Below are 13,424 nucleotides of genomic sequence, written 5' to 3' on the forward strand. Positions count from 1 at the left end.
AGACAGTCAATTTATTTTATCCAAATCCTCCAACAATAAATTAATAGATCTATATGAAATGAGAGAAGAAACAAGACAGAGAGAGACATAATAGTAAGTACGCTGCATCACTCCAACCAATCAACCAACACAAAAGATTGATTCCTCCAATAATATTTTTCCTCTCTATGTTTAACAAATACACATCGATTTTACAATGCATATTTGCTACTTAGAATCAGTTGATATTCGTTGTACCTCTACCAAACAGGGGAGAGTAAAGGAAGTATGGATCACTTATGGTGCTGCTCAGTCAAAACTTCAAAAAATACATTCGATTCCCGAAATTCAAACAAAATAAGATTAATCTGGAGACGCTGGAATCAAAAGGATATAAATACACAAATCAACGTATGTTTTGCTATTAATACATTATTTTACAAATGATGACATTCCTAATTCACTATTTAAAAAAAAAAAAAAGAAGTTAAAATCCAAAAACCTCAAACGTGAATATGTATTCTTCCGCTTAAGCATATTTTTGCGAAAGATGCATTGTACTGGTGCGGGCTTTTGATATTTAAATTCCAGACTGGTCTGAGACTGTTATCATTAGTCTTGTGTCGGTCCGTCTGTCCAGCCCAGTCTTAGGGTAGGTCCTTAGGACTGCCAGTCCTTAAGACAACTTCTTTGAATTTTTCCTAAAAATGTCGATGGTCTATTAAGCCAAATATAAGATATTAAGATCATTTCACAAAATATTTATGTTTTCATTATAATGCAATATAAAACTAATATAATATATACTTATTTAGTTAAATGATAAATTATATTACATATAATACAGAATAATTAAGAAAGAAAAATGATGTGACGAGGGATCGATTTTATATTCTTTAAGTACTGACTAGTAGTTCAACTGGATTGAACTGGGTGTTACCAGACTTGACTGGACTTTGGTCCTCAGTACTAAATAAGAACTGACACAACAAAATTCAAAAGTGATCCATATAAACAAAAATAATTCATTTAAAAAAAATACTTTTTGTGTATAAAGGATAATGATAACTTTTGATTTCATTGGTAAATCTGCTACCAGTTTCATTTGTCGATTTTAACATTTCAAGGGACTGTAATACATGGTTTTGAAACGTAGGAGGACTTCAATAAAGTGCTCGTATCTAATAAACGGATACTTTTAGTAAACTAAAATTTGGTGTACGTTCTTTGAAAAAAAGTCAAATGATGACATGGTTGAGTAACATTTATGTCTTTTCATTTTTTGATTGCACATAGAATGTGGGAGACCAGTTTATCTTTTACCTATTTTATTTTTAAGTAGATTTTTTTTTTGGTTATCATTTGTTGTGCAATACTATTACTTATGTAAACTAGTGTTAAGTCTACAATGTTCATTAGGGTGGCCCTTACTCTGTACTAAAAAAATCAATGCTTTTATTGTCCTTCTCTCACACTCCGTTTTTATAGTGAAAATATATTCTTGTGTCCAAAGTGTAACATTTGAGCAAAAAATCAAATAAAACAGTAAAGACAGTATTGATAGAGTTGAAATTTTTGTAAGGAAAAAACTACATTTAAAAATCGAGAAAGAAAAAAGAGTTGTTGCGTGTTTTCTTTCTTCATTTTTGCTAATAATTTACTAGGTAGTCGTGGTGTTAAGATCTCCCTTTGAAGTAAGTATTATCGCCTATCTTTAGTATAAAGTGTTGTAAAAAATTGATATTTGAAATTGCACTTTTGAAATTTTTTTCCAAATAATTTAATTCTTTTATATTCCCCTCATGTGGTAACATAAAAGTCTGCATGATTATTCCAGGTCTGTAGAATTAAATGCTATTGGCACAAAATATATTTATGCCTGCTCACAAAATTTGTGTTATTATTCAAAATTAGAGAGGTCAAATATTTTCGGCCTAATTTTCAATATAGAACATTAAGGAGTGTTAAATAAAAAAGAAAGTCAAAAATATTTTACAGAGTGAAGCTTTATTATAAGAAGAACAAAATAGAAGTGTGAGACAAGTCAAAGTAAAACCTTGATTATTAAGGCTACCCTAATGTGTATATCCTTAATCTTAACTACTATTTATCAATACACGCCTATAAAACTATGTTTGTCTCAATTGTTATGTACACACATTTGTGTTATATAACAACAATAGATGGAACGTGTTGACTTTAGCAACAAATAACAAATCATTACAGTGATAAAAAAAAAAATATTTTTGTAATAATTGTAAGTATTTTTATTTTTCAAAATCTAGTTGAATCCAAACCTGCATGAAGTACAACGCAGTCACTCAACTATAGAGCGAGCTAAAACTCTCCCAATCTCCGGTTCGACATATATGGTTAATAAAATGAACCCTTCCAAATCTGGAATTAGTCATGGTAGATCACAGCCCATTTGCACTGAAGGGATGCGATTTTCACAAGAGAAAAAGTTTACCATGAATCAAAGTGGTCTTTCAAGAGCATTCAACTTCAAGTCCAGTAAAAATAATCTCGAGCCAGCACAACTAAATCTAAATTTTCTTGGGCAGATATATAAAAATTAATTTTATGTTCATTTTGTGAATAATTGCGTTTATTTATGTAGTTATATATGAGGTTTACAAGTTGTTATTTGTCCGTTCAATAACGTCTTATAAAGTTATTTGAACTCCAATTATTCTAATTACCAACTATTAATTGGGAGTAATTGTATAATCTCATTTTGAGCCAACAATTTGTCATGTTTATTATGTACTAGCGGGAGAACTCGGCATTCCCGGGTGTTATTAAGAGGGCTCGACAGCTACACTAACCTGCAGCTGTAAAAAACCAGTTGGGCTAGTGCAGGTTGGCCTGTATCTAGTCCGTTTTCCTACATAATAAATACTACATATACGCAGGCAATATTCGGTTCAATTCAAGAGTATTATCTTGTGTCAAAGTCGTATAAATCTTATTTATTTAGAAATGATTAATTTTTACCTCCTAAACAAGGGCAACGACAGCAGACGAACATCTATTTTTCATCATACAATTTATAGAAATATAAATGTTATGTTTATCGGAGGGCTTTGATCCTTCTGCAATGGAAGGAAATATCGATGTTTTAATAGATTGATGTTAATTTCAAGGGTGTTTTTGAATTAGATGCTCCTTTTAAATTTATTTTTCATATTGAAATTCATTCCAAAATATTGATTGAGTTTATATTTTTTTCATTAAGTTATACTTAAAATGATTTATTTCAGAATCTATGGGTTGCGGCTAATTACAATTAGTTGATTTAAATTTATTCGATCACTTGTTGGAATATTATAATATTAACAAAGATTAGGGAGACTTTATTTGTGATTTCCACACTATGGATAGAATTTCATAATTTAAGAAGATGAAGTGGATCAGAAAAAATATTTAAATACTCTTATTTAATTAGAAATGAATAGGGCCCTTTTGAACCTAAGATTGAGAATAACAATGCATTTTTAAATAATAACAAACTTTTAATAATTATCAATATAATTTTCCGATGTCAAAAATACAAGTTATTGTTCGTTCTTGTATATTCCTGAAAATCGTCCACTCTCTGTATAAATCTATATAAAATAGAGTTTGTGTCTGTCTTTTTGTTTATAGGTGCCCACACAATGATACTTAGAAGGATGAAATTTTGCAAATGTGTCTCTTTGAAACCTGGTCAGGCTAAGACGACGGTGGCGAATTTCAGGGCTGGAGAGGGTCCTATAAGAGGTCTTATTCTATACCCAAAATCCAAAAATTGTTTTTTGAAGCTCAAGGAGACTAGATTGGGGGTTGAATTATAAATCAAGAAGTTTTTTTAGGTGCAAAAAATTGGATTTCCAATAAAATATTGGATTAGTATATGAAATAAAGCTTGTAGAAATTAGTCTGGAGATTCGTTTGCATATACAATTTTTGCTTAACTAAAATATCTGTCTTTTTTTGAATAATTTTTCAATTTTTTCTCTCTTTATTTACTCACTTTATCATCGAACGTCAATTTTCATTTTTTTTAAAAGAAATACCCTTTGACATAAAACTTAGAAACTAACATCACATTAAAATATTTTTAATACCCAGAAGATTTTGTTATATAATTTTTGTGATATTTGCAAAAATAAAAGAGTTATCGAGAGTATTTTTTTCCACAACATTATTCTTCATAACTTTTTTTTGTTTTTGCAAGTACGAAAAAATATTGGTAGGTTTTTTACTATTGCAATAAATGCTATTTAGTACTTCATTTGTAAAAAAAATAGTGCAAAAGCCCCCCCTCTCCAGAGGTGCTAGTGACCCAATTGCCTAGAGTATTCAATTGTATGTGATTTTTAGAAAATTAGCTTCACTAATTAGACGATTAATGATTAGAAACTTGTCATTTGAAAATGTAAACATTTTCACCTAAAAACTAAATTTATACAAGTGACTTCTGATTTATATAGTAAAAACATTTATAATACGTATCTGCTCAGAGATGATCAAAATCTCAGTACAATCATTATGACCAAGCTGAATATAAAATACGTACAATTGTGAATGGTTAACCTATTTATGGGGGTTCTTCTCGTAAAACTAGAGAGAGAGAGAGATTTACACTACAGTTTGAGAAACCCTGATAATATAGAATACTAATCATTTCATTTTTCTTATCAGAAATAAAGTGATATCTCATTAATTGTGCAGCTCCCATGTAGAACAGTTTGGTAATTGATCCCAAAAAAGTTTTGATTTCAAATAGTTTCTGAAGTCAAACCAAATTTCATAACTCGAATGATTAATCTGTGGACACCCTAATAATTTATTGAAAGAGGCCTGTTGATTTTCTATAATTGGACTTTCCTTTTAAATCAATTTTCAACATACGCTGATTGTCCCAATTAAAACTGGAATTTATGTATTTTGTTCTTATATGCTTTTTTTTTTTTTTTTTTTTGCTTCTTTTCCCCTTATCAGTGTTCTGAACGTTGATTGGTTAACTTCAAAATAACCATTTTTTATAGCTTTGAGCTATTCCCACCAGCTATGGAATAGTAATTCTAAAAGTGGGGAGTTGTTGGCTTACTAACAAGGGATTTTAGGTCTTTTTTGCAAGAAATATATATCTAAAGATAATGACGTGTTCTATTGTTAGTGATGTAAATCGCTTGCATTTTTAGTTGGCCTGTTTATTTTGGAATTGGTAATTTCCTTAGCAGTTGTCATTATTATTTAATTTCTGAGTAGTAGACTTCCATTCCTACTAGACGAAATTATATTCAAAATCTAATCTATAGTATTTACAATAAGATTTCTTACAAATATAATTTCTTAAACTAACTTTTCATCTATGACAAATACAAACATAAGCGAGAAGGTTGTATTCATTTCCTAATAAAATAGATTCATCTAACTGCAAGTTAAATGATATTGCACCAAGAATGTTGCTCAATTTATTTTCTACGTTTTCTGGCATTTCATCTATTTTTTCTTGAACTGAGTTATTCTTGAGAGGTATAGAGTTCATAATTTTGTCTGATGACCTATATACAACTGTATATATAGTCTTTGTTACTACCCAATTGTGTAAGCATTACCACATCTAGCAATCAGCAAAGATATGTTATAGGAAGCACGCAAACCTTTATTAGATTGTTGTGAAGGGATCAACGACATATTTGTAATAGATTTTCGCCTCTTGAACTTTTCTAAAAATCTGAAGACTAATAGGTTTCATGAATCTCAAGGACTTTTTGCTTAAATAGTTAAAGAAATAAAAGATTATTGATGTGAAATTTTTTTAAATATAGTTTTATAATTACTTTCTTGAAGTTTTAAGCTTCAGAATTTGGATTTTATTTTATTTTTTATCTTAAGTATAAGTATTTATAATAAGAAATCTGTTTGTATTTGAGAGTAATAAAAATACTGAGTATAGGATGGAATATAAAGGCACCAATAATAAGTTGTTACATTCATAAATCTCGATATAGCGTATTTTTATTCTATCCACGGGATAATATTCAAAATATTCATTGCTTTTTGTTACATTTTCAAGAAATTTCATGTTTGAAAAAGTAAAAAGAGGTATTTTTCATAATTATACTTGAAAACGGATCATTTTGACCCATAAGATAAAATAAAGGTTAATAAAATATATACATATGTGGTGCGTCAACATAAAAAGTAATCTTTCACAAAAATAAAGAAAAGCAAGAAGTCCCAATTTATTATTTTTCTTTGTATAATAGGCGTAAAAGTATAATTATATCCATTATTTTTCCAATAGATGGATTTAGTTATTGTATTTCATATTGTATAAGTGCGATCGGTATACATTACATGGTGTTAGAATGGTACGATTTCTTACAAAAAAATCTTAAAAAGATTTTTGAGATTGTTTTTTCCCAAGAGAAAACACTTTTATTTTATAATTATTCTTTGAACAAGGGTAAAACGCAAGGCAAGCTGCTGAAAATGTGAATAGCGTTTATGGTCCTAATACTGTAACAGACAATAAAAAAATGTTAGAATTAAATCCATTGTAAAGATTTAGTGCAAAAGCTAATTATGTAGTAATGAGCTTTCGATATTAATCCTTATTAAGGGCATCAAAAAAGATTCCCCTCCCCCCCCCCGTTATTTATACTTGTATAATAGATTATACTATTATGATGAAAGATACACACAATTGTTAATTATAATGCAACACCCAATGTAACTACCCCCATTGTTGTGACCATTTAAGCAGTTGTTTTTGCCTTTTATGAGTTTTCTGAACACCATTTCTGGGAGCTAATGGTTAAGTGATAAAAAAGTAATATTTATTGACTATGTAATATTGGAAAACCTAATGAGCATACCCCAATCTTTAACTGAAGAAACTAATGTCAGACAACCTAGTTACGAAACATCCAAAGCTACTACCCCCGTTGTTGTGACCATTTAAACAGTTGATTTTGCCATTTAATGAGTTGTGTATCATAATTCTTGATATGTTTAGCTAAAATATAATCATATTTTATGGTTAGATTTAAAAAAAATTGAATACTTACTGTTAGATAGTACAAAATTCAGAGTTCCATTTCGAAATTAGTAAATATTTTATACTTTTTACTGATAACTTGATCGTAATTTAGTGTAGATGACTCAAAACATGCTGAAAATTATGCTACCGTTCCACAACCAGTAACCTTGAGCCTTCACTACCCTTCTTCATAGCAGTGGAAGCACTCTCTAATAGTAGAATAACATCCTTAATTAGCGGTGATAAAAACGAAGTGTCGTCTCTTGTCGTCAAGAGAAGATTGGAGAGATTGGGCCTGAAGTAAATGGTAAAGGTATTAAAACCAAAAACAATATTGGAAAACTATTTAACAGATTCCCATCAAAAATGGTTAAGATACCGGTTCTTCTTTATTTACAAATAAGTCAAAACAAATGGTTGAGTCTAGAATGTGCTCTTTTTGTAAAGAAAACATCGAGACCTCATTCTATTTGTTTTATTTTTGCTTAAAAGTGGCTACCGTTGTAGAATGGTGTATTGTATTATCCGTGGAAAGTCAGATTTTAACTACGGCTAAATAATATATTATAAAGAATGATGGAACATGTTCCAACTGTCGTCATTCCCTTGTAACTTTAATAACGAAACTTGAAGAGGAGGATGTTCATCAACGCTACAAAGATAGGCTTCAACCTATCAAACCTTCAAATATTGAGCATGGTAAAATTCTGAATCGTCATGATATCTCGGACATCATCAAACAGCTCAGGGTCAATTGCCACAACAGTTTTAGGAATTTAAAAAAAAAATTCCAAAAATTGAAATTTTTTATTTTTTGGTTATTAAATGTCAAAAATCCACAGCCATTCAAAAAAAAAAAAAAATCAAAAATCCATAAGTCTTTTAATTTAATTTTTTGGAAATTTTTTTTAGAAAAATTAAATTTTTGCGAATTTTTTTGGAAAATTAAATTTCAAATTTTCTAGCAAAGATCAAAAAATGATTATTTTTTTGGGGGGGAGGGTCTAATTTTTTTTTGAACATTTTGTAAAAAAAAATAATAATACGAGCCAGTTTTACATGCATGTAATAAATGCATCTTGTCTGATAGAGAAATATGTCTCAGTATTTTTTGAACGGGAGAGAGATGTAATAGTTAAATGAGATTAATTCACATGATTGTTGTCGAAATTACTAATAATATTCGTAGTAGTTGCAATAGGCTGAAATATAATGTATTTTCAACCAACTAATAGCAATGTGTCCATATGTACACTATTTATGTTATTCAAATGAACAAGGTCTAATTAAATATACATTGTTTTCAATGTTATTGACGCAGAGTGACATGAATCCAATGCAATTTACGAATACCTGAGTAATGTATATATTCGTAAGATCAAGGCATTGGGAAAGGACCTGATTGCTGGAATAATGTTATTTTCAGCAAGTGTCCTCTTAGTTACATTCATTTGTAGATATGAATAGTATACGTCCCAAAAAGTGGGAGTAGCTTTTTTAGTTGGCATTTGAACAGAATTTCCAAAGCTGAAGTCATTATTATTTAATTGTTGACCAAGGTTCGAAATAGGTGCAATCTTTGAGGAATCTTATGTAGTAAAGCCTCAGAAAATCTGGAAATACAACTTGGTTTTTTGTTATAAAAGTGGATTGCACCTTTTATGAAATAAAAAACCCCGGAAAATAGCAGTGAAAAGTGAAAGAAAGTAGATACTGGTATGTAGTACAACCCTGGACTAACAATATTAATTGATAACGTGAATGTTTAATTGTGGGGTCAGTATAAAAGCATGCCCGAGTAAATTTTTGTAAAGCCATTATAATTAAGTGGTTCTTGACGCTATTTTGAATTTGACACGTTATATGGGATGCTAAAATGAGTAGGCATAAGTATGATGCACTAGGGTTAAAGTCTTAGTGCCATGAAGCTTCGAAATTCTCGAGTTAATTTTTTCTTGACGCCATTTTGTTTTTGACACGTGATATAGAAGGCTGGAATGAGTAGACATAAATGTGATGACAAGTCTAAAGACCTAGAATCACATAACCACAAAATAATCGAGTAAACTTTTTTGTGTTTAACTCCATTTTGAATTTGACATTTGATATCAATAGCTGAAATTAATAGGCTACAAATGTCATAAGATAAACGATTTAATCCGAAGTACTTTGACGATTTCAAAGTAAAAAAAAGAGAATGATAGGTTATGGTGTGGGTGTTGCAGTACAAAACTTCGATTGAAACCAAGAGTGCAAAAAAAAAAAAAATGAGAAGTATCTGACCAAGACCAAGGTAAATAGAAATACAAGGTTATACTATTGTACTATATAGTGGTTGACTTCCACCATGTTTTTAATAGTGACGTCATAGTATCTAACGTTTCAAGACAAACTTGATTTAAATATAATATATATATGGAAGGCCAATTTCATTATTTCTGTATTGACACAATGATATCAAAGATTTTGAGGAAATAATAATACCCTTTTGGTAGGGCTTCAAAGCAGATGACTTAGGTAACACCACTTCACCATTTTTATTTCGCTTAATTTGCTTCCTTATTCTAATCACATTTATCGTGCATTGTAGAATATTCTTTTGTATATCCAAATTCACTCCAGAGGCTCCAAACTATTCTAAAGTCAGTTTTTGGATTGTCCCATGAAGAAAAGGTGTTTGCACACAGATTTTTACTGTTTATATTACAAAAGGGATTGTGTCAAAATTGAATTGATGCTTGTATTTAATAGTGACTCAAGTTGAAGCTATAAGAAATCAAGCAAGTAATCTGATATTTGACAAATCGCAAGATGATATTAATATTATGTGATAACCTGTCCGCTGTAGATAGTAGAAAATTTAAGGTATGTTAAGACAAGAAATTCCTTGCTGTAAAAATGCTCTCGATAATTCCATGTGCGATATCATAGTTGGATAGATCAAGGCTCATAATAATAGCACAGTGAATAAGTTCGCTGATGTTTTGGCTAAGGAGGGAGTAGGAGAGGGTACACCAATCTCTGTCCCCAATTCTTTTTTGTCAAGGTAAGAATGCTCTCAGAAAAACCACTTTGAAGGAGCGGTGAACTATTTGGCAACAGTTGGACAGCTACCGCCAATCTAAGCAGTTTATCATCGAGCCATATATCGTAATAAAATACAAATACAAGAGACATTAAATCTCAATTATAGTGGCCGCATAAAACTCAATAGACATCTTTTTAAATTGTGTAAAACCCTGAGCCCGATCTGTCGACTCTATCAAGAAGATAAGGATTCATTTTCATTTCATTTTATCCATGACTGTGGCCGCACAATATTGGAAATGACTGGACTTGCTATGGAGTCCTTAGAAAAGAAAAGATCAATAGAGGAGTTACTTTTGAGGGTTTTTTGTGTAATTATGGTTTATTTTGCAATAATAAAATTAGAAACTCATAGATGAACCTCTACCGGGTGATATCGGATTGAGTTTCACTGTGGTGGGATGTATTTAGGAGCTAAAAAACAAATTATCATTCCCTGTAAGTTTAAAAAGAACCCAACATTGGATTTGCTTTTGTGGTGAATATGAAATACCTTTTAATCCATTTTTATAAGTTCAATTTGAATATAAATTGTCTAAAAAGTCAGCCATTAGTTTTCCTTTGTTCCAAAATACACATTTTACAGATATTTGGTGTGTCAACAAAACAAATGAAGAAAAGAATAAAATTTAATTTATTTTATTACTTTATAAAACGTATGAGTCAATATTTCATAGACATATTCGAGTCAATATAGGTTTTGTATTCATATCACTGCGATAAGAGTAATAGCTAAAGTTGAAAACCTTTATTTGTTTTAAGATACTTATATGTCTTGGGCTGGATACGGCCCTTTTCAAACATAAAATCAATCAATTTATCATTCTTTTGAATGTCCTTGACTCCAACTCTGACGCCAACACACAATTGTTTGATAAAATATTTTATAGCCTATATAAGTACTATTAAGTCATTTGAGTCTAGAGACTCTAAATTTAACTTATAGTTATATGTAGTGAATAATTATGCCAGGCATTAAGAAAATATTTGGAATATAAGATATTTAACAAGATGAACAACAAATGAAATGGATCAAAAGGTATCTATTGCTTATACATTCAGCTAGTGCCAATGCTGTATAATAATTTAGACTTAAGAGATATTCGAAAATTGTAATTGTATAGACTATCAAGCACCTTTGAAATTTGAGAAGTAAACTTATAAATGAGTAAACTTTTAAGGTTAATAAATTTACAGTACTTAATGCTTATTATTTATAACAATTTAGAAAAAAAAAAACTTTAACGACTTTTATTTACATGAATTAGACTAATGTTTATAGCTGGAGTTGGAGTTGGCACAAATTTTCGGACTCCTAACTCCGATTCCACAAAAAAAAAATTACTGACTCCAACTCCTACTCCACGATTTCGACTCCGCGCCCCGCGTCGAAGAATACAAATTTAAGCCAAACTCAATTTTAAGATAAATAATTTGAGTTTGTGTTTACGTTGACGGATCACATATATAACAATAAATATAAATGGATTAGGAGATTAATTATACTTAGTACTTAGCAGAAGTTGGGAAAAAAATCAAATGCCAAACTCTGATACTTAACTATAAAACAATGTTCATTTGAAAATCCGTACAAAGTCTGGAAGATGGCACTACTGGGACGTCTCGAGGTTATGTTTAGTTGGTAGTATCTCTTCGAAGAACACACAACAATTTTCAGCCAAATCGGTCGATTTCTTTCTGTTTGGCATCCGTTTGAATTGAGGAATCTGTGGAAAGATTATGGGGACTGTCTTTTGGATTTGCAAGGAATAATCCTCCAATAATACTTTCAAGAGATGCTACTAACTAAACATAACTGGATACGCGCCAGTACCCTTGTATTTGTGAAAATTGACGCCAGATTGAGGGCGTTTTAAAATTTGGACGTTATTTAAGGACCAATGGTAATAACAGAGACAAGACGATACTTATTTTAAGCCACACATTTAGGACTGATACAATCATATAATTTCCAATTTCAATTAACCAGAATTAATTAGGGATTTTATCATCCATGTACATTTGGCATTTGGTACAATTAACTCTTTCACCATCCCTCTATTTTTAGTTATGCGATCTCACCTACACAAGTATATAAAAAATTATTTATCTAGAACAAGGTTAACCAGTGGCGATTTAATTTTAGGGATTGGGTAGTTCATACTCAAATGCACATTGCAGAAAAAGATCAAACCAAAAGTGTAGCTGAGATCAAATTGAGGGTTGTGTACCAAATTGTCATAACTCAAACATTACAAATACTATAGTTATTGCCTATATGTCATCCTGGTAGTTTAATATTCAATGTTTATGTTTAAGACCAGTAAAAAATCAGACTGCTGAAATGAATTTTTCAAAATCATTTTATTGTAAAAATTGGAAAATACAATTATTCATTATGAAAGAGTAGAGTTTCCAAGCTTAATTCTGTAAAGTAAATATTTGAATTACGACAATTTAGCTCTCAAGCGATTTTTATGTCATATTTGAAGATTTTTTTAATTAGTTTATACACTTTGAGACACTTTAACGTATAATTTGGTAGATAGCCAATTTTTTCGAATTATATAATTATTGTTTAATAACTGTTCACAGATTAATAATAGCTAATTTTAGTTCAATTGAACAACGTTCAGAACACTGATAATGAGAAAGGAGCATTGATAGCTGACAACAAAATAAAGCTTTAATTTTTGTGCTAATAAGATAATAAGAGTCTCAGTCTCGGATAAGGGGTCTAAATACAATACTTCAATATTTTTTTTTTTAATCTAAAGTGCTCTTTTCGAATCACCAATTTTTATATAGTTGAATGATATGAATGTTCGTCTGAAGCCTAAGTCATGAATGTAAGTCAAACATCCGTCGTACATGCCTTATTTCTTATATTTCTATTAACCTTGGTTGCTCGTAGAGAAGGTATTGTGTAGTTTGAAGACTACCCAATCTAGGGGCACAGGGTGGGAGGAGCTTTTAAATAAAGACTAAGACATTTCGAATATCTTCATATACTGATTCATATATTTCATATGTATAAGATGTGAGTACAATATTTGTACCATAAAAGATATGTACCAAAAGCCCCTCTGAAAGTTTCTGAAGCCCCCTCCCCTCTAAAAAAATAAAATATACATATATTGTGTACAATTTGCGAAGTCTGTACGATTTGCAACTTGTATAAGTACAATTTACTAGCTTTATAGAATGCATGTATAGTAGCCAAATTCTCTTGTCCTAGAATGCATTGTTATTAGCTAAGAAGGTTTGAGTTATTTTTGCAGTGAAAACAATGGCTTATATTGCTAAAATTAAATAAAAAAAA

The 13,424-nt window shown here is 30.2% G+C and overlaps 1 protein-coding gene and 1 long non-coding RNA gene across 2 annotated transcripts in view; both read left to right on the forward strand.

Moving 5' to 3' along the window:
- The first annotated feature begins 219 nt into the window (after positions 1-219).
- Positions 220-2,720, forward strand: LOC121124667 (uncharacterized). The gene is made up of 2 exons (XR_005866371.2): positions 220-390; positions 2,265-2,720. It is a non-coding gene; the product is annotated as an uncharacterized lncRNA (long non-coding RNA).
- A 10,107-nt stretch (positions 2,721-12,827) lies between these two features.
- LOC121124818 (uncharacterized) overlaps positions 12,828-13,424 on the forward strand; it is a 39,477-nt gene continuing 38,880 nt past the window's right edge. Inside the window, exon 1 of the mRNA XM_071891114.1 lies at positions 12,828-12,951. The gene's annotated coding sequence lies outside the window, so the exon portion shown is untranslated. The remainder of the gene's footprint in view (positions 12,952-13,424) is intronic.

The sequence above is a fragment of the Lepeophtheirus salmonis genome, chromosome 9, assembly GCF_016086655.4.
Source record: "Lepeophtheirus salmonis chromosome 9, UVic_Lsal_1.4, whole genome shotgun sequence".
Taxonomy (NCBI): Eukaryota; Metazoa; Arthropoda; class Copepoda; order Siphonostomatoida; family Caligidae; genus Lepeophtheirus; species Lepeophtheirus salmonis.